This window comes from Globicephala melas, chromosome 11, assembly GCF_963455315.2.
Source record: "Globicephala melas chromosome 11, mGloMel1.2, whole genome shotgun sequence".
In the NCBI taxonomy this organism is placed as follows: Eukaryota; Metazoa; Chordata; class Mammalia; order Artiodactyla; family Delphinidae; genus Globicephala; species Globicephala melas.
In genome coordinates, this window is record NC_083324.2 from 92989058 (window position 1) to 93010367 (window position 21310).

Below are 21310 nucleotides of genomic sequence, written 5' to 3' on the forward strand. Positions count from 1 at the left end.
CTGCTCTTTGCCCTCCATGTGCAATCAGTGGCCAAGTCCTGTTGATTCTACTTCCTAAACCATTTGTAATTCACCTCCTCCCCTCCATTCTTCATTGCTACACCTGGTCCAGGCCTTTGTTAAGTTATTACAAATCTATATCATCACAATATGACATTCGAATCTGACAGACTGGGTTTGTGCCTGTTGTGTGGCCTCAGGCAAGGTCCTTATCCCTCCCTCCCGACCCCAGTTTATATCTCTGGGGAGAGGGTGTTACCATTGTCTTATTTATTTATTTTTAATTTATTTTTGGCTGCATTGGGACTTTGTTGTTGCGCGTGGGCTTTCTCTAGTTGCAGCGAGCGGGGGCTACTCTCCATTGCAGTGTGCAGGCTTCTCATTGCGGTGGCTTCTCTTGTTGCAGAGAACAGGCTCTAGGCACGCGAGCTTCAGTAGTTGTGGCTCTCAGGCTCTAGAGCGCAGGCTCAGTAGTTGTGGTGCACGGGCCCAATTGCTCTGCAGCATGTGGGATCTTCCCGGACCAGGGCTCGAACCTGTGTCCCCTGCTTTGGCAGGTGGGTTCTTAACCACTGCACCACCAGGGAAGCCCAACCAGAGTCTTCTTGATATTCAAAGTAGCCTTGTTCTATGAAGTCACTGTGAAAACGGAATTAGTGAACACTGAACCATTGTTCCTAGGAGAAATATAGGGTTAGGTTCCTGGGAGCCTCTGGTCACAGTGTTTTCATCAACTGATCAATGTATTGTGTCTTATGTGTGGTTCTGTTTAAAGACACCTTGTTTAGTATATATTGTTGATCCATTAACCTTGAACTCATGGCCGACGGCACTATGACATGTCTGAACAGGCATATCTAACACACGTATTGTCTCCCTAAAGCACATCACAGCCTTCTTGCATGGAGGGACACTAGACAGCACTTCAGCACTACACATGGGGACCATTTTAAACAGAGAGATCACCAACAAGAAGCAAAAAAAAAGTGAAAAGCATGAGACTAAATAGACCACAAAAATGACACTTGTTTACAGTATGAGCTGAAACAAAAAGGCAGAGTATCACCTTCTTTAACTTCACTGGGAATGTACATGTGGGGCAACTCTGCACACGTCCATGGATGACTGAGAATGTACCAAGAGTATTGATTTTGGGGTCACAAATAAATTTTAGCGAATAAGCCAGATTTGCAAATACAGAATCTGTGCAGAATGAGAACTGACTGTATTTGTACCTGTCTTGAGGTTTGCTGTGCAGATTAAAGGCAATAATCTAAAGAAAAGGCTCAGCAGCTACTAGGCACTCAACAAGTGAGACCTATTTATGATCATTATCATTACTGTTAACCTTTACCATGTTCTCCACCACCACAGCTGCGATGTAACCGCAGGGTGCACTCACCATCTCTCTCCATTCACCCCGCCCTGCATCTAGTTTCAAGCTCCGACCCTGCCATTCTCTGCTGGATATTCAGGTTTTTTCCAATGTTTCTACAACTGGTTGTTTTCTTCACCCTCTCCTCCAAAAGAACTGACCTGGCCTCCTGGCCTCACGTGCAATCCAGGTGTGCCTTCTTCTACAATTTTGCTTCCCGCTTATTACTCCCTCTCCTCTCTTGGAAATGTCCTCTGCCCCCTCACCCTTCACGCTGAAATATACCTATTCAGCCCTCAAGACTCTTGTTAGAAACATTTCTAAAAGCTTTTCTAGCTGGAATTAATATTTCCCTCTTTTCAACCTCAATAACCATTTTTTTCTGTTCTCGTGAAGTTGTCATTTTCTATACTTTGTTAAAACTTGTATGGACATGTTTTATTTCTCTAGATAGATGTGGGTAGATCTGATTCATCTTACCTTGCAAAACTCTTGGCATAACACCCTGTCCTTAGCTGCAGTAGATAGTAAGTGCTTACTGATTAAATACAATAACAGCAACAACAACAAAAACTCCAAGGTAGGGCTTCCCTGGTGGCGCAGTGGTTGAGAGTCCGCCTGCCGATGCAAGGGATACGGGTTCGTGCCCCGGTCCGGGAAGATCCCACATGTCGTGTGAGCGGCTGGGCCTGTGAGCCATTGGCCGCTGAGCCTGCGCGTCTGGAGCCTGCGCTCCGCAGCAGGAGAGGCCACAACAGTGAGAGGCCTGCGTACCGAAAAAAAAAATTAAAAAAAAAAAAAAAACTCCAAGGTAGTTATGTTTTATTTTGTGCTTTACCAAACACATTTTTGTTTGAGAAAGTCTACATATGAACAAACCAACTTAAATAAGAGTTCCTAATCTATGTTATTGGTTTACATGAAAGCCAAAGGGAACCAATACTGGTTTTCTTAAAATCTGATGGTTTGTTCCTGAGTCTGCATTCTTATCCTTTTTAGCCTTTAGGTCCTTTTTCTGGCAAGTCATGAACCTTAAAATCAGGGCTAAATAATACAGGCACTGATATATTCTGAATTACATCATAGTTCCTTTCAACAGTTCCTTTCTAATAACCCAAACGAGAGTACTTGACACTTAGAGAGCACGTTGCATCCAAATAGTTTGAAAGTTGGGCAGACTGATTTGGTGCACTAACCCATGACTTCCCCTGCCTCTGGAATGGATCCTGGTGAAAGAGGAAAGCTACTAGTAATGGAGTGAGTTCTTGTTTGTGCTGAAATGGTACTGGGAAGGATCAGGAGGTATGATCATGATGCTTGGGGAACTGATTCTTTCCTCTTGGGCATTGGAAGCACACCTTATTTTTAAGGAAAAAGGACACAATGGGGTGTTTACAAGTTACTAAATATGTGTTTCTTTGTTCCTCCCAGTATAATTTTTCACCACCATCAGTTGTTTAAAAAGGAAAATCAAGGTACGTGTCTTGCTTGCACGATGTCCTCATGTGTCCTGTGTGGCTCTAGCCGCCACACTGCTAATAGGGAGCTACAATGTGCCCCACCAGAGGACGCAAGTGGTCCAACCAAAGGGGCAGCTGCGAGTGGGGAGGGGGAGAGGAAGGGAGGGGCACACCCACCCTTATCCGTGTACACCTGCGAATCACCTGCTCCTCCCCTGACATCACTTTCTCCTTCATGCCTTTTCACGCCTGTGAATTTAGAATAGACATCAGCTCCCCTCACTTCCCATATTTGTGGGGTCATCTCAGCCACGAGCTGGGCCCCATATCCCTTTCTCTGAAATCAAAGATCTGAAATTTAGGAAGAAAGTGATGTGTACGTATCACTTACAAATCATCTTCCTCTCTATCCACAAATTCTGTTCGTGGAATAAATAAAGGTGCGTGTGTGCACGTGTGTGTACGTGTGTATGTGTGTGTGTATTTCAGGTAACCATATCACTGAATATCATGGTTCCTACTGAAAGGGAACTGGGAAAGTTGGGGACTGACTGAGGAAATTGTGGAAAGTATGCATGACCACGCTGCGCACGGCAGGAACCCAGGTTGTAGGATCAATTTTTGACTTCCTTTAAGAGACAGAATATGGAAAGGAAGTGGGAAACTAGCCCATGAAATGCCATAATCCTTTTGACCTCAGAGGAGCATCTAATCCCAAACAATGTTAAATTCATCCTCCAAGAATAGCTTTCACCATAGAGATGCAAACTTGCTAGGGACAATCTGCTGGTTCTTTGACAGAACACCCAGGTGGAAGTGAAAAACACAAGGTCCTCACTTTTCCTCTTAGTTGAAATATGCCTGAAAGTCAAGTTACTCCTGAATCTTGGCCCAGGTCTACCAGGCTACCTTCCAAGGCATGGTCTCCCTATGGTTATTCAGAGATATCATTTTCCTTTAGACAGATGCCATTTTCTTTTATAAACCTTCTAAATTCCTAGAACAAGAATATACCTTTTAATTAATAGCTATTATAGGATGAACTGTGTTTCCCCCAAATTCATAAGTTGAAGCCCTAACCCCCAGTACCTCAGAATGTGACTGTATTTGGAGATAGAGCCTAGAAAGAGATAATCAAAGTTAAATGAGGTCATATGGGTGGGGTCCAAATCCAATAGGACTGGTGTCCTTATAAGAAGAGGAAAAGACACATGGATTTGCACACACAGAGGAAAAGCCATGTGAGGACACAGCAAGAAGGTGACCATCCTCAAGAGAGGCTTCGGCAGACATCAACTCTTCCAACATCTTGATCTTGGACTTCCAGCCTCCAGAGATGCGAGAAAATAAATTTTTGTTTTTTAAGCCACCCCAGCTAGTGGTATTTTGTTATGGAAGCCCTAGTATAACAGTAATTGGTTATTCATTAGCTATGGATTATCCAAAGGGATTTTCTTCTGCATTATTAAGAAGAAAATTCTGTTTCTTAGTCATACACACATTCTTTCCTTTTGGGTCAATTTTCCTTAATACTGTATAGTTATGGACACCTGCCTGATAGGGCCAGATGGAGTTCAAGTTCTCAGCATTGTGGAGGGGAATGTTCTAAGGGTCTGTTATCTCTCTAGTTTTGACACAGTATCTCATCTGTTCCTCTCAGTAGCCTTGAGTGTAGGGTAGGAATTATTGTCATCTTTTCATAAATGAGGAAACAGATTCAACTGAGTGATTGACCCAGGACTGAACTCATAACCAATTCTTTCAATCCCACTCTCTCTGCTGTTTCTCTCACGTTCCACTCTTTTTTTCCCCTTTTTCCTTAGCATTATAATATTTCCAAATTTGGGGTGCTTTTACATTTCAAAATTTGCTTTGTTATTTTTGAATCTAGAATCTTATTTTTCTGAAATTCTATTGGATTTTTTTCTGTTTCTCTTAATTTTAGACGTTGGTATTGTCCTTGTGGTAGATTTCTTAGAAGAAGTCACTCTATGCTATTCTTCACTCTGCCATTTTATGACCTATCCCAAGTGGGATTTTTTATTCAGTTAGTTTCCTTGAGAAACCCAGGCGATACCTAGAAGACCTTTTATGAAATCCCTTCTCTTAACCCTTTCCCTGTACCAGTGGATTCTGAATTTTGCAGGAAACTGAATACCTATGGAAGGCAAAAGTAAAGGTCTTTTGGCATCTTTACCCTTTAGATTAATTACATGACTGTCTTTGGACTTTATAGTATATGATGGGGAGTTTGTTTTATGGGAGGCATTAAATCCCTATGTTAGAAGTCTTCAAAGAGAAAACAGAAACACAGTCTTTAAGGGGTTGGACAAGGGCAGCAGATTCTGTATTGTCCCCAGTGGACACTTGGAACTGGGTACTCATGGTCACGACCACCCATCGGCATGAGCTGGCCAAGTAGGAGACACCTGTAGGGACTCTGCACTCAGCAAGTTCAGGAGGAGAAAAGGGAAGAGCCACAACTAATAGCAGGGCTGAAGCAGGGAAAACCAAGCCTTCAGCACCAAACTACAATACTTCCCTGGGAAGGTTATCTGAGGCTTTCTAGAGACAAGGGCTACTTTGCCCTTGTTAAACCACCCCTGATGTGGATGCCCAGCAGGACGATCAGGAGGGGTGTGATCCAGGGGTGGGGCACAGAGTCTGGGGACAAATATCCCCCATCTGATGCTGCCACTGATGTCCTGGGTGCCTTCAACTACTTCAATGGATTCTTCTGTGTAAAACATGGGGATAACGATGCCTCCTCATAGAGAGGAATAGACGTGCTAATGACTTAATTCCAGAACATTCTGAGGATCACCAATGTTGATCTAAAGTTGCACAGCAAAGGGGAGGCGGGGATGAAGTGAGAGAGTGGCATGGACATATATACACTACTAAATGTAAAACAGATAGCTAGTGGGAAGCAGCCTCATAGCACAGGGAGATCAGCTCGGTGCTTTGTGACCACCTAGAGGGGTGGGATAGGGAGGGTGGGAGGGAGCCACAAGAGGGAAAGGATATGGGGACATATGTATACATATAGCTGATTCACTTGGTTGTACAGCAGAAACACAACATCGTGAAGCAATTATACTCCAATAAAGATGTAATAAATAAATAAATAAAGTTGCACAGTATATGCTTTGTCTCTGGCATATCAAAAGGTACCATAAGTGATAACAATAGTAACAGCAGATACTGATTATTAGACGCTAACAGTGCCAGATACCATACTAGGTGCTGTTGTATTCACACGGTATTTTATTTACCCCCATATAACCTCTGAGGTAAGTACTATCGCTATCCAATTTTACAGAGGAAGAAACTGAGCCTTAGAAAGGTCAGGAAACTTGCCCAATGTCACTCACTGAATAGGTGGCAGAATTGGAATTCGAACCTAAGTCAATCGGAACACCAAAAAACTTATGCTCTTAACCAAAGCATCTATATTTCTATGAGAACTGGATTTTCAAGAGCTTCTCAATTTCATACCTTCTGACCAGTTGTCCCATAAACTATTTAACTGTCCCCGAGACGGACATCTAAACTGCAACCTGGCATCTGAACTGCATTTCCCAAACTGTCCCTCACACTGAAAGTAACGTAACATAAAAATCCTCCGTAAGACCACAAGTCCTGAGTCTTGGTGTGAAATATATGGGCACCACAATTTAAGCAGATTACCAAATTTTCGAGAATTAGAGAGGAAGAAAGTGCACTCAACACAAAGTGTTCAGAGCATCACGTACTCTTCTGTGATTTAGAAGGCACTGCTGGATCTTGTGGTGTCTGGAAGTCACCCTTATGAATTTCTATCCTCATTATATTATTGAAGTGCAGAAATGCAGATTTCCAGCAAGTTTCAACAGATAGAAATCTGGATGAAAGGAACTCACTGTGCTGACATTAATTATTTAAGCGGTGCTTTCTTGAGGGACTACCATGGCTTGCAAAAGGGGCTCCATGAACTGTTTTCTTATATTATGAATATTTATAATGTTATGCTGTCGATATTTCAAAAGTGGGCTTTAATTAGAAACCTCGCTATGCTACGCCTTTTGGTTTTGCTGTCATTGTTTAGTTTTCTTTGTTGAGCATCAGAAGATGGGGGTGTCAGGGCCACAGTAGACAGAGGACTCTAGAAATTCACCGTCAGCTAAGTTTTTTCAATTCCCAAATACGGTCCATGATCTAAAAGATTTAAGAACCACTGACTCAAGATCATTTTTATTCTAGTACCCAAATATCCTCTCGCAGTGATAACTGTATCAGTCTAAGGAGTTGTTTATACCAGACATATTCAAATCACATAATTTGCCCAAAACTGGGAGTAGGATGGGAAAGAGGGGAAGGGAAGGGCAGCAGGAACTTGAACACATCTTTGTAGGCATCATTCTAAGCACATTTTCCCTCTGGTTCTAACATCCCCATATTTTGTTTAGAGCATCTTCTGTAGTCAAGAAGAATAGCAATTAGAAATGCACTCTTCCATCCAGCTCATTACAAATAACTGAATTTCGTTTCCTTTTATGGCTGAGTAATATTCCATTGTATATATGTGCCACATCTTCTTTATCCATTCATCTGTCGATGGACATTTAGCTTGCTATTGTAAATAGAGCTGCCGTGAACATTGTGGTACATGACTCTTTTTGAATTATGGTTTTCTCAGGGTATATGCCCAGTAGTGGGATTGCTGGGTCATACGGTAGTTCTATTTTTAGTTTTTTAAGGAACCTCCATACTGTTCTCCATAGTGGCTGTATCAATTTACATTCCCACCAACAGTGCAAGAGGGTTCCCTTTTCTCTACACCCTCTCCAGCCTAGAGTCTGTCATACAGAGTGAAGTCAGAAAGAGAAAAACAAATAGCATATGCTAACACATATATATGGAATCTAAAAAAAAAAAAGGTTCTGAAGAACCTAGGGGCAGGACAGGAATAAAGACGCAGATGTAGAGAATGGACTTGAGGACACGGGGAGGGGGAAGGGTAAGCTGGGATGAAGTGAGAGAGTAGCATGGGCATATATACGCTACCAAATGTAAAATAGATAGCTAGTGGGAAGCAGCCGCATAGCACAGGGAGATCAGCTCGGTGCTTTGTGACCACCTAGAGGGGTGGGATAGGGAGGGTGGGAGGGAGATGCAAGAGGGAGGAGATATGGGGATATATGTATATGTACAGCTGATTCACCTTGTTATACAGCAGAAACTAAAACACCATTGTAAAGCAGTTATACTCCAATAAAGAGGTTAAAAAAAAGAACTCTTCCAAACTCACATCCTGCCTATTTCTCCGGTTCTCTAGGACCCAGTGGGGAAAAAAAAAAAAAAAAGAATCTTATTCATGCCAAGTGAGCTGTTATCAGTTTGCTTATTGATTTTTATCCCCATGCTGTAAACCTCAAAATGCCACAGCCCCAGCTGGGATCCCACCAAACCCATTCCTTTACTTATCCTTTCATTTTCCCAGTCGTCTTTCTTTTTGATCCTTGACAACTTCTCCCTGCACCCACCTTCCGGGAATTAACAATTGCCCATTCAATTTTCCCTCTCCTGTCTCTTTAAGTCAGAAACTTCCCTAGGTTCCTAAGCACTGGCGGCCTCCGCAGGCGTTCAGGACTCCCAGCAAGTCTCCATGGCAGTGAGATTTGCAAGTGAATCTCCCCGATCTGAAAAAATAGCACCAGTTTCCTAAGCGATCTCTGACTTCCAGACATCTACAAGGGCACCAGTGGGTTTCAAGACATCCAGTGAACCAAGTCCGAGGACTGAAAAACCAAATCAATTGATAGCGGCAGCTCCAAAAAGGGAAAAGTCCCCAAACCGAACAAAATACAAAAGCAATATAAAATCCAACTAAAGGGCACACAAACAGCAGTGAAATGCTTTAAGATTCAAATGCCTACCTCACAGACTTCCCAAAGCTCTCCGCTCACACAGGCATCCTCCGCTGCCTCTGCTCTCTGGCTCCCCAAAAACTATGTTTTCTTAGCCTGAGCAACAGTCTTCTCAAGTGTCAGGCTCTGAAATACACATGCTACACACGCTCAGACAGCCTCTTCGTGCCAGGTAGCCCCTTCTCCTTCCTTCCCAGCCCCGGGCCAGCCCATGCCAATTCCCCGACAGGAGAGCAACTCCTCCATGGGATGGAACTGGGGAAGGGAAGAGCGCAGACAGGAGTTGGGGATCAATTTAAGTCGCCAAGGACCGGGGGGGCCACCCATCCAGGCGGGAAGGGTCCATCTTATCCCTTTCCTAACCTTAAAACCCCTCCACAGAAGGTTTCTCCAGCCTCGTTCAGATCCCAGAACAAGTTGGCAGACGACTCCTGGCGTCCCCGGCTCGCACCCAGACCCCTCCAAGGCGGCAACCCCCAGCCTGCAGGACGTGGATAGCTTCTTACCTTTACAAAGCCCCGGTTCTTAAAAGCCTGGCTGGAGCCTCCAAGGAGTTCTGCGTTTTCCTTGACATTGGAAGCCACCAGTTTCAGAAACAGGGCACATTTCTAAATGAAACAGAAAGTAACCCGGGAACCCAGGCCAGACCCCCGACCTGCACTTGGCTTTGGCTCTCCGTAGCCTCTATGAGTCCTGGGACTCAGCCAGCCCGCCCAGCTGTTTCAGCCCGGAGAGAATTCAGAGGAAACTGCAGCTTGCAAGTCTGGAACTCACGGCCTCGGCTTTGCTTTTCTTTTCTTTTTTTTTTTTTAAGTATTTGTTGAGCTTTTTAACATGCAGTTTGTCTCCTTCTGCAGGGAATTACTCAGTGAGCCTGTCACCTGACTCACAGCAGCTCCATTATATAATTCAAACTGTGTTACTTGAGTTCTGATCAGAAAACCACACTCCCTTTCCCCCGTCTCCCCTCTCCCGCTTCCTTGGCGTGGAGGGAGAGGCACTCAAAACACCAAACAATGAAAATTAATCTTTCTTGAAACTTCAGTGGAGGGCTTTCCCTGGCAGTCCAGTGGTTAAGACTTCGCCTTCCAATGCAGGGGCTGTGGGTTTGATCCCCGGTCGGGGAGCTAAGATCCCACATGACCGGCAGCCAAAAAACCAAAAAAAACCCATAAAAAAACAGAAGCAGTATTGTAACAAATTAAATAAAGACTTTTAAAATGGTCCACATTAAAAAAAATGTTTAAAAAGAGAAGAAATTTCAGTGGCGCTGCTGCATTTTTGCAGTGTATTTTTATTTCCCTTTGGTTTGATTTTTCTCCGGCAGAGGACTTCCTAAATGCCAATGCTGAATTAGCAGGGATTTCTCAAGATGTAACATCTCAAGATGTAACTGTAGCAGTTTCCTTGACTTTCATTTAGGGTGGCTGTCTGCAGATGAGGTAAATCAGCCAGTGGGTTTGCAAATGACAGAGCGCATCATCAGTTGAACAGCCTCAAGTAGATTTATAGCACCTGTGCAAATGAACTGCAAAGCCTAGAATGTTTATTACTTTAGCCACAGTATCTAAGTTCCCTGAAATGTCAAAGGGGTAGATTGGGTTGAGAGGTCTTTAGCCAACCCCCTGCCCTGACCTTAATCTTCCTAGACCCTCTCCGGCCACCTCAAATAACATAACATCCAACTGAAAATTGCATGCTTGCTATGCAAACACCACTTAATGGCCAAGCCCCATTCTCTACTATCAACAATGTGGAAATCCTTAAGGCCAATCTAGATGGATACTTTGAAGCCAGCACTTGGGTGAAAGTAAAAAAATTATTTCAGTCCCATTTTCCCCTTCTTAGCATCTGTCATCTCTGTTCAGATGATATATATTGAGGAGCAAGTATGTTAAAACAGAATTGACCCACGAATGAGATCTTTGAGAAATTTAGGTGGCATAAATAAGCATAACATTTAAAGCACCATGAAATAATCAACGTTAAAAAACTCCAACCTGTTTGCTTTTTCCATGTCAAAGCTAGATGAACTGTATGCCTTGGAGGATCTGGGCTCCCAGTCTCCTCCCAGCCAGTGGAGACATTGCTGAATATGGGATATACTCCAAAATGGCTGTTAAAGTCTAGGGGAACAAATGCTAATATTGGTCACCTTCTTTGGGTTTTTCCTGGTCTGAGCTCTTTTCTCCCTTCTGCATTTCCTCACTCATATCTACCCAAGGAAATTACCCTGTCTTTCCCTCCAGACTCCAGCAGTGTACTAACAGTAGATACCATTGCTATATTAAACTGTGTGACATTAGACTGATACTGTGCCCAAAGAATAGCTTGCAAAATACTTTGTAACTATCTATCCACATATCCCTCTGAAGTGGGCATGGGATAATTATTATTCTCTTTGTCCAGACCCAAAGAAAGCCAGTAATATAGGTGAGAATTAGAAGTCAAGTTTCCTACTCTCAGAGCTCTATTTTACAAAGGAAGACCAAGATACACATGAAAAAGCAAAAACAAAAACACATGAATGTGTAAACCTGAATGACAGATTGATGTCTGTTTATACCTTTCTCTCCAGGTGTGGTAAATACAATGTATTGTGGCAGTTGCTATGGTAACCACTTCTTTCTTAATGAGAATAAGGCTACATAGTAAAATATTAGAAAACATCAGGTGGTGAGTGTGGTGCTCCAGGGACAATGGTGCTTTAAGGACAAAGGACAATGCTGCCTGAAAAAATGTCAGCGTCTCACACCCCATACCGGACTCCCTGCCATGTTGTGATGGTTACAAAATTCCTGAGCCCACCTGGGTGATGGGACCTGTCCCAAATAAGGAAAGGCATCTGCCCTGTCCCACTCCCACCCTATAGAAGGAAGATATATGTGCCTCGACCAATGAGTAAACGAAAATTTCATCTCAGACCATTCCTTTGTTTTCTGGCTATAAAAACTGATCAATAGCACATGTTCAGGCTTGTCTCTCCCAGACTACTAGGAAGTCGGCCTGCTGATCTGACAGGGACCCTTCCCTCTAATAAATTCGATCTTCTTTACATTCTGCCTAGTGTCTGGAAATTCTTTTCCAACCCACGTTCGGACCACAACAGTGAGAGCCATACTAGTAATGGGAAGAAAAGCAATAACGCAAAATATACCTTTGGTCTGAATATAGTCCTTCAATATTGACACTGCAAAAATCAAATTTCCTAGACCAGTGTTGTCCAACAGAAATACAGTATGAACCACGTATGTAATTTAAAATTTTCTAGCTGTTGCGTTAAAAAAGAAAAAAAACTGGTGAACTTAATTTTGGTAATATATCTGCTTGACAAACACCAGCTGTCCAGCCCAGGGGCCCATCTACCTCTTACCTCAAATCCAATCTATTCAAAATATTGTTTCAGACTTCCCTGGTGGCGCAGTGGTTAAGAGTCTACCTGCCAATGCAGGGGACACAGGTTCGAGCCCTGGTCCAGGAAGATCCCACATGCCGCAGAGCAACTAAGCCCGTGCACCACAACTACTGAGGCTGCACTCTAGAGCTTGGGAGCCGCAACTACTGAGCCCACGTGCCACAACTACTGAGCCCATGTGCCACAACTACTGAAGTCCACGCGCCTACAGCCTGTGCTCCGCAACTAGAGAAGCCACCTCAATGAGAAGCCCGCGCACCACAACGAAGAGTAGCCCCCGCTCACCGCAACTAGAGGAAGCCCACGCACAGCAACGAAGACCCAACACGGCCAAAAATATATAAATTAATTAAATTTTTAAAAATTTTTAAAAAATATTGTTTCAACATGTAATAATATAAAATTATTAACAGAGTATTTTATATTCTTTTCTTCGTACTAAATCTCTGAAATCTGCTATGAACTGTGTGTGTTTTACACTCACATCACATCTCAGTTAAGAGTAGCTACATCTCAAGTGTTCAATGGCCACAAGCGGCCAGTGGCTACCACATCAGATGGACCAGCTTCACGCTATATTTGGTCATTTTGGCTTCAAATTTGTTCTGTGAGTACACATTTGTCTATCTCTACTTGGAACTTTTAGAAAAATGAATTGCATTCATTTGGTTCTAGCTTTATGGCATAATTCAAGTGGTGTTCTCTTGGGTGGAGCAAGAAAATATCAAATAACTTGGAATTGAAATAGTATTAAAGATTCAGCTTCTTTTGTGCCACCAGAGGATCGTGAAGATTAAAAACAATAAACCTCAGGTTTATAAAAAGTTCCTTCCTTGGGTTGTCCCAATCGCCCAAGTTAGGGACCTCAGAGTCATGCTGACTGTCCTTTCTATGTATCCCCTCTCTCTGCCCTCTTCTATCAGCCCCTCATTGTTTTTCAAGTCTGAGGACTTCTGCGATAATCTAGATGAACCCAAGAACTCGTGCCTGGTCTCCCTGCCTCCACTCTCCACCCATTCAAGTTCATATTCTATCCTGCCTTCAGCGTAAACATGCACTGAAAGCAGACATTAATCATGGAGCTTCTCAGGACTTCCCTTCTGGTCCAGTGGGTAAGACTCCATGCTGCCAATGCAGGGGGGCCCAGGGTCGACCCCTGTTCAGGGAACTAGATCCCGCATGCATGCCAAAACTAAGAAGTCCGTATGCTGCAACGAAGATCCCGTGTGCCGCGACTAAGACCTGGCACAGCCAAAATAAGTATTAAACAAAAAATTCATGGAGCTTCTCAGCTTAAAGCCTTTAATAGCAACCTGCTAACTTTCAAATAAAATCCATACTCCTTGTCACGATATAAGGCAATCATCAACTGGCCTTCTGGGAACTTTCTGGCCCATTTCCTGGCTAACCATTCTTTAATTTTACCCAGGTCTACATTCTTGGCTGTGCTATGATTTCCATGACTCCATGACTTTGTTTAAAGTCTGTTCCTTCTGCCTGGAACGTCCTTCCTTAAAATGCCTACCCCTCACCAAACAGCAAAATCCATCCAGCCTAGCTCCAATATTTACTGTAGCTTTCCTTGATCTTGCAAAATTAACAGCCAACTCATCTATGTTATCATGGCACTTTTATAAACAGATGTGTTATAACATTTATCACGTTCTATTATAATTATATGCTATGCTAGACAAAGATTTCCTCAAGAAGGGAAACCACAGACCACTTACTTTTGAATTCACCTAGGGACATAACAGGATCTCAATAAATGCCTAAGGGATTCCAATGCTCTTTTCTTTCCATTTCTCCTTCTTCTAATTGTCTAACCACATGGTACATCATCACCATCATTACATAGCAGCCAATATTTATTTGTACTACTGTGTACCAGACACTGTGTTAAGCATTTTACATAAATTTCATTTAATTCCAACAACAAATCTACGAGGTAGGAACTTAGCCTTGATTTTTAAAAGCGGTGGTATCTTGAATGCCATTTCATTCTTTCAAGAGGTGTTTTAAGGTCATTCTTAGAAACACTGGTTATGACAAGTAGATATGCAGGTATGCTTCTAAAGAACACAAGATTGCATACTTGATCATTAACTCATTTGTCAACAGGCTACTGCATGTGTCTTGTTTTACAGTTTTAGTCTCTCCATCCCTTCAAAGCTTCCAATTCTTAGCGGGCTGAGAAAACAGAAAACCTAACTTAGTAATATTTTGCACAGAATAAGAGTATGGTGGCTTTGAGTAAGGGCATGAGAAACCCTGCCCCATCGATATCACAGGATGTGACATTTAGTTTTGTTGCTCAGTCATTTTGGGGTTTACATCTGGCTCTTGAGTCATTTCCACATAATTCAGTTTAGTCGTGCTTTAAAAAGTAGGGGGATCGACACCAAATGCTGGTGAGAATGTGGAGCAACAGGAACTCTCATTCATCGCTGGTGGGAATGAGACATGGCGCAGTCACTTTGGAAGACAGTGTGGTGCTTTCTTTCAAAACTAAACATACTCTTGCCTTGCAATCCAGCAATTGCACTCCTTGGCATTTACCCAAACGGACTGAAAACTTATATCCACTCAAAAACCTGCACACAGATGTTTAGAGTAACTTTATTCATAATTGTCAAAACTTGAAAGCAACCAAGATGTCCTTCAGCAGGTGAATGAATAAATAAACTGTGGTGCATCCAGGCGATGGCATGTTATTCACGCTAAAAAGGATGAGCTATGAAGCCATGAAAAGACACAGAGGAACCTTAAATGTCCGTTCCTAAGTGAAAGAAGTCAATCCAAAAAGGCTCCGTAAGGCACGATTCCAGCTACATGACATTCTGGGAAAGACAAAACAATGCTGACAGTAAAAAGATCAGTAGTTGCCAGGAGTTGGGAGGACGGGAGGGATAAGTGGAGCACAGAGAGATTTTTAGGGCAATGAAGCTACTCTATATGATACGATAATGTATGTCATTGTACATTTGTCCCAACTCATTGAATGGACAGCACCAAGGATGAAACCTTATGTCATCTAAGGACTTTGGGTGATAGAGATGTGTCAGGGTAGTCCTTGTAGTACTGTGTCAGTGTAGATGCTTCAGTTGTAACACACGTAGCACTCTGGTGCCTGAAGCTGACAGCGAGGAAGGCCAGCGCATGGGTGGGGGTGGGGTATACGGGAACTCTCTGTACTTTCTGTTCAATTTTGCTGTGAGCCAAAACTGCTCTAAAAAATAAAATCTATTTTTAAAAAAGTGGAGGGACCAGAGAATGGCTTGTCCATGGGTGCCCAGGGACTGCGCTCACTGGCGTCTGGCTTGATGTACACGTTGTTTTCCTGCTAGGTTGTCAGTTGCTCAAATTTATTAATTGCTTTCTCCACTTTGTTTCCACAACACCACTAAATAAACAGCATATGCTCAGGGATTAATAAATTCTTGTTTAAATGAAATGAAGGGAAAACACACTTAGTGCTTCGAATAATAAATACGTATTTCCACCCACAGACACAGCATAATGGCTTTAGTGTCAACAGAAAACCTCTTACTGAGGCTGTTTCTGAAGACTCTGAAGCCTGGGACAGCCTCAGGCTTGGAGGAGGGGTTGCCCTGGAAGGTCTGGCGGTTGTGGGGGGGGGCAGCTAGAAGAGCAGCTAAGTTGAGAAAATTTAACTCTCTCTTTGACTCAAGCCTGGACATGCTCTCTGTGCCCTCGGGGACCAGCCCTTGGTCACCACCTGGCGGATTTACAATACGTTGCCCAGAGCGGGGCTAACTGCTGAGCAAAGTACTTGCCCTGCAGCCCTCAGTTTCTTCATGTGTAAAAAGGGACGAGGGTACTGTGGGTTACGGTGGGTGTTCCACGAGATCATGTCTATAATCACTCTGACGCAGCGACAGTGTTAACTGATGGACAATGTTCACTCTTAGTATTACATATTATTAGATATTACATGATGATAATAAAGCACTGGAGATGCCGTTAGGGAGCTCAAATGATGGCAGTGCCTGTGTGAACCCCCCTTCTGCTATCTCACCACGCTTTCTTTCTACTCAGTTTGCTGTTGGCACATATTGAGATGGTGAATTTATCGACTTCCATGACCTCTGTCTTCCTTCCCTCCCTCCCTCCCTCCCTCTTTCCTTCCTTCCTTCGTCCATCCCTCCCTTCTTCATTTTCTTTTTTCCTCCCCCACCTCTTCTCTTTCTCTCTCTCTTTCCAGTTATTATTTTTTAAACGAGCTTATTTTGTCCCTTGCTATTCTTGGCCAACCAACTAAGACTCTTTGTGTTGAGATCTTCTTGCCAAAGCCACGTTAAGCTCACCAGGTTGCTAAACTTAGACCAGCCTGTTTCTGTTCTCTCGGAAGATCTGCAATACCATAAATGAGAGGTAGCAGGTCAAAAGATTCTTGTTCACAGCTAAGGGGGCTGCTTCACACAGAGCTTCCCAGAAGGAAGACAGAGCCTGACAGGAGGAAGATCTCAGGCCTCAGGCATAATCTATAAGAGAGCAGTTAATACCTCACTCCCTGCCAAGTCAAGGCGACTTGCCAATCTCAAAAGCCATCTTTCAAATTGCTTTTTGGCCAGCCCAGCATAGTGTCCATGTGACAGCTCTACTTTGTGCGAACAAGAGAAAAAAGCAGTTTCCCGGAGGGGTAGGCAGTTCCCTTTTCTTTCTACAAGATAAATACCCTTTAATTCTCTCCAAAGCACCATGTGGGATTTATGTGACGACCTGTGTCCAAAAAGGACTAAAGACCCAAAAAAGACACAAGAGGGGAGAGGGGACACACAGTGGCCTTAAAAATGGGGCGAGTGAGGTTTTGAAAGGCGGAGAATGCGGTGGAGAGAGCTCTGGGATTGAACTCTAGTCCTGCCCCCTGCTCACTGGAGGCAAAGTAATTGGCCTCCGTTCTTCCCGTATGAGATGCTAATGATAATAAACTGGGGGGAAGTCTGGGGTGACGTCTGTAAAGCATATATCAGGTGGCCTGGTGGAGAGCAGGTGCAGAATGACCCAGCCAGGTGGGTAGAGCCTCCATTCTTCATGTCTAAAGTGTAAAGAGACTGCCACGTTCCTTCTGTAAAGTTCTTTGGCGGAAGTTAAATGAAACCTCCAGCGAAGGGTAAAGACCACATGTGTGTGTCTTCCCTCTTACACTCCTGCCCCCCTGCCCCGGCCCCAGATCTCCATGCTGCAGATTATATTTTCCACAGATGGACACAACTGTATCTCCCATCCCACATACTGGTCTAGAACCTCGCCACTCCCCTGTCAAGTGGTGGGATCGAATTCCTCTCCCTCTGAATCCGGGGGAGGGGAGGGGCGCTTGGATCGTGCTTGTAGCCTGTGCAGTAGAAGTCTTCCTGTGGGACCACAGAGGCTACGTCATAAAAGGCAAGGCAGCTTCCACCTTATTAGTTGGAATACTTGCTCTTGAAGCCTTCAGCTGGCGGGTAAGCAGGTGACTGCATTGGGGCCACCATGCTATGAGGAAGCCCAACCCGGCCCATGCGCAGAGACCATGGAGAGAATTTCCAGAAGCCCCACCCTCTCCCCCCAACCCCACATCACTGACTGACGGCAACCTCAAGAGAGACCAGAGCCAAAAATCACACATCTGAGCCCTTCCTGAGCTCTCGATCCATGTTGATGGAATGTAGATGATAACACACAACAAAACCCAACTGGGGAACATCCCCAGCGGTCCAGCGGTTAAGGCTGTGCGCTTCCACTGCAGGGGGTGCGGGTTCGATCCCTGGTCGGGGAGCTAAGATCCCACATGCCATGCAGTGCAGCCAAAAAAAAACAAAAAAAAAAAAACCCCAAAACAACCATGATTGGAAGAGAATCATGGCCTCCGTTACACTCTCCTAGAGCAACGTAACATAGGGTTCAAGGATCAGACCTGGGAACTGGGGAGAGCCAGGGTTTAAATTGACCCTACTACTTCAGCTTGTGACCCTTAACAAGTGCACATGTCTAAAAAGGTGATAAAAATAATGCCTAGGGACTTCCCTGGTGGTCCAGTGGTAAAGAATCCGCCTTCCAATGCAGGGTCGATCCCTGGTTGGGGAACTAAGATCCCACGTGCCGCGGGGCAGCTAAGCCCATGCGCCACAACTGCTGAGCCCGTGCGCCTCAACTGAAGAGACAAAACCCGCATGCCGCAATGCAGAGCCCGTGCACTGCAACAAAAGATCCTGCATGCCATGGCTAAGACCCGATGCAGGCATAAAAATAAAATAATAATAATAATAATGCCTAGGTCATAGGATTATTGTCAGGGCAAATGAGGTGGTCCATGTTAAGTTCTTAGTATCGTGACGGGCACAGAGCAGACACACATCTTAGATATTGTTTGTCATCACCGTCATCACTACCACTAACTCTTCTAATCATTACGATGAGTTTTGTTCCTAAGGCCTTAGAGCTGGCAAGAATATACCCCCTTTTCCTTTAATCACACTTTCTTCTATTTAGACATGTGCCCTTCAACCCATAATCTGTACAATTGCGTTTCTCAGCCTTCACGCTAATGTCGCAATCATGAGGAATTGTTTTAAAAAATCCAATCAGTCTTAACTCCTTCATCCTGCTCACCCGGAATCAGACATCACTTTGCCCTCAATGTTTTTGACTGTCTTAGTCATCATTACCTAGGAAACGCAAATATTCTGGAGCAGGAAGTCTGTTTTGACTAAGGATGCAGACCCATCTATCTATGTCTGTTGGACCACTCAACTCAGCATTTCCTTCCGTGATGTGGAAGGGCCCATCCAGTACCTACACTGAGCCAACAGAGGAGAAAATTAAGGCTCAGAAAGATTGGAAACAGCATTAGAGTTTCATTGTTCATTCACTAACTCCTTTGTATATTCATTCGATCATTCAACAAATAGCTATTAACAGCTTTCTCTCTGCCAGGCTCTGGACATACAAACATGAACAGTCTCATTACTTTTTTTTTTTTTTTTTTTTGCGGTATGCGGGCCTCTCACTGCTGTGGCCTCTTCCGTTGCGGAGCACAGGCTCCGGACGCGCAGGCTCAGCGGCCATGGCTCACGGGCCCAGCTGCTCCGCGGCATGTGGGATCTTCCCGGCCCAGGGCACGAACCCGTGTCCCCTGAATCGGCAGGCGGACTCTCAACCACTGCACCACCAGGGAAGCCCCAGTCTCACTACTTTTGATTTTGATTTTCCCCCAAGTCATTAATTCAATACATCACTCATTCAAAAATAAACATTCTGTTTTTCCATGTGTTTTTTTCCATAGTCTCTACTGTTATGAAGCTTGTAGTTTTGCTCAAGGGCAGATAATTAAACATACAACAATGGTAAAGAGCTATTGAAGGGGAAACAGAGATTTGTGCTTAGTAATAGGACTTAGTCTGGAGGAATGGTGAAAGAGGGCTTCCTGGAGGAAGTGGCTTTATATGCGGACTGAAAGAGAAGTGGGAGTTAGCCAGATGGAAGGTGGGCAGAAAGGGAGAGTGATGTACGCAGGGTCAACTGCTTGTGTGAAGGTCCTGAAACCAGAGCAAGTGTGGGAATAACTGAGGAACTAGAAAAAAAATCTCAACCCAAAGGTCACCAGGAAGTCTTCAATACCCCTTTGATCTCCACTCCCAGAATTTGCCTTTGTCCTTTCTACTTTTTCTGGCTTACAAAGTGCATGTTTAATAAATGCTCGTGGAACTGCTGTTTGCCTTATAATAATCTGATGGCACCATTATTTTAAGGGGACAGATATGGTTTGTTTGAAGCACACAGCTACACACACACATACATACACAAACCCCCAACACTTTTAATAAATTCAAAATAAGGGAGTTATTTTCAGTTTATGTTTTTTTAAAAAGTTTATGTTTATAGACGTTTAATTAATTTTATTTCCAATTTATTTTTTAATTAAAAAATTAACTATAGATATGTCATTGTGAATGGTGAGGTGATTTTTCTTAATTAACTCCATTGCTGTTTAATCCTCTTTAACATGTTTTCCATTCCCGGGCAGCTGGCTTTTGTCATCAAGCAAATAGAGAGGTAAAACTGTAACTGGGCAGATTGAACTAGACGCTTAGAATTGAGCGTACCTAAGAGCCCAGAAGTTGGAATCAGCCTCTCTCCCTGTACGCACTACACTGGGATTTCTGCTATCACTACCTTAATGCCCAGACACACTGTGATTTCTGCTTTTCTTTCTGTGGCAGCTGTCTGGTAATAAAAGAAGAGCTGTCCGTTTTGTCATCTGTAGAACAGAGGGTAATGTCTCTTAATTAAAGAAAGGAAGTGGTGCAATGTAGTGAGAACATTGCAATTGTTTCCAATTAATTCCACATGCAGTTTGGCAAAGCTACTAATCCATAAAATGACCTAGGATCTAAATACGGAGAACAATAATCTTTTATCGGTCATTTTTCTATCTTCCCAGCGAAAGCAAGAAAAGTCCAAGGCCAGATGCATAGAAGGTCTACAGACTTACAGTATCATAAGTTCCTGACTATAATCTTAAATAGAAAAGAAATTTACATGTGCCATTCAGAGCTTATGAATTCCCACATGTTCTACAACCTCTATAATTCATCATGTATTGACAGGTGTCACTTCAACCACCAGTGGAGCAGTTATTTGACTGTTTACATCATTTGTCACCAAAGCAAAGGCATCTTCATGGTCATGGAAGAGCAGGAAAGACCTTTTCATTCCATCAGACATTGCATTTCTAAATCCTTCAAGGATAGAGAATGAGTGTGTCATGCACATCCATGAACCCCTAAAAAGTATCTCATGGAACATCTTACTCCAGCCCCATAATACCTTTTTAAAAAATTAGGGTAAAATACACATAACATAAAATTCACCATTTTCAGGAGTATAATTCAGCGCCATTTAGTACATTCACAATGTTGTGCAACCAGCACCACTTTCTAGTTCAGTAATATTTTAATCAACCAAAAAGGAGACCGTGTAGCCAAGAAGCACTCACTCCCCATTTTCACAATACTACGTCCCTGACTCACGTTGCAATGGCTCACCCGTCTCAACATTATTCACAGCTCTGCAGCTCCCCAGAATCCCAGGGTTACACTTAAAGGATTTTTAGCTCCCACCTGCTTTAGATGAGATTCAAGCAGAGAGG

The 21310-nt window shown here is 43.5% G+C and overlaps 1 protein-coding gene across 8 annotated transcripts in view; it reads right to left on the reverse strand.

The window, feature by feature from the left end:
- The window catches only part of PHACTR1 (phosphatase and actin regulator 1), a 539914-nt gene that overhangs the window by 292908 nt on the left and 225696 nt on the right, over nucleotides 1–21310 (reverse strand). The window contains exon 1 of one of the 8 annotated variants that reach the window (XM_060308261.2): nucleotides 9251–9525. The exons of the other annotated variants lie outside the window; for them this stretch is intronic. The gene's annotated coding sequence lies outside the window, so the exon portion shown is untranslated. Of the gene's footprint in view, nucleotides 1–9250; nucleotides 9526–21310 lie in introns of those variants that run through there. 8 annotated transcript variants of the gene reach the window in all.